The following is a 1314-nucleotide window of genomic DNA, read 5'->3' on the forward strand; positions in this document are numbered from 1 at the left end:
TTAAATATGGTGAAAACTCAGGTACAGTCGACTTCACGTGAAGTTGATAGCTAAGAGTCGTTAGATGAAAATTTAGTCAAATCAGTCAAATCATCTAACGACTCTCAGCTATCAACTTCACGTGAAGTCGACTGCACCTGAGTTTCCACTGTTAAATATTTAAAATTTCATGAATCCATTAATCTAATGACTCTTTAACTTGCTTCTGGTGATGAAAAAGACAGGGTTGCCTCAACAAGTCTTTCTTCTTAGTTTTCTGATGACCTGGTCAACATTTGATCTAGCATCTGTCATGGAATTATCCTAAAACTTGATATGCAAAAGTTTACTTTCATTTTCTCCTTTTTGCTTTAAATGCTTCAATTATTCCGAACCAATAATCTTAGCACTCAGAAAAAGAACCACTACTCTTAAATTATTATTAATTTTTTTTCCCCTCACACATTACACACCTTTGTATATTATGTCATTTTCTGACAAACATCAGTTTTTATTACAATTATACATACCTTAATTCAAATCTCCAATTGATTTGATTGATCAACAATTTCATATGTGATCCACTCTTAACACATGTGAATAACTGGCATATACTTTGTAAACAATTCACTAAATATGAAGATTAAGCTTGGTAGCTTACTATCAAATCAATTAAGCATGGATATTAGAATTTTATAATTTTTCAAAAAAAAAAACTTAAATCACTTTTTTTTACAAAAATTATAATTTTGATTAGAGTCAAATCCAAATAACAAAAGGCAACAAGTCTCACAATAGAACAAGCACGTTTGTTTTTCTTTCTCTTTTTTTGTTTTTGGACGGACCAGCACGTTTCTTGAGAGTTCAAAGGCCCAATGAAAATTATTTTTGTACTGATTGAACTATGCTTACTTCTGAGAAAGAAAAGCTATTCTTACTAATAATACAGATTCAATACCCAATTAATGTTTTGGACCTTAATTCCAATTAAACCAAAACCCAAATCTGCTAAGAATAGAGAGAGGTCTAGTAGATCTTGTACATGACCAACATAGCCCGGAGAAAAACCATAGAACGGCCCAAAATCTTTACTCTCTTCTTGTCCTGCTCAAAATGGGCTCCCAAAATAGCCCATTTCTGTTGGGAAGGTACAGGCCGCAACCTTTAACAGGCCCAATATATAGAGCCTCTCAAAACTTGCACACCCATTTTCATAAAAAAAAATGCACATAATAATAAAGTTAGCGAAGTTTATGTGTGAACTGTGAAGGAAATACAATATAACAGTCAAGACCAAAGAAAAAATAAATATAAAAATAAAATAGAATATAAAAG

Source organism: Arachis ipaensis, chromosome B08, assembly GCF_000816755.2.
Source record: "Arachis ipaensis cultivar K30076 chromosome B08, Araip1.1, whole genome shotgun sequence".
NCBI lineage: Eukaryota > Viridiplantae > Streptophyta > Magnoliopsida > Fabales > Fabaceae > Arachis > Arachis ipaensis.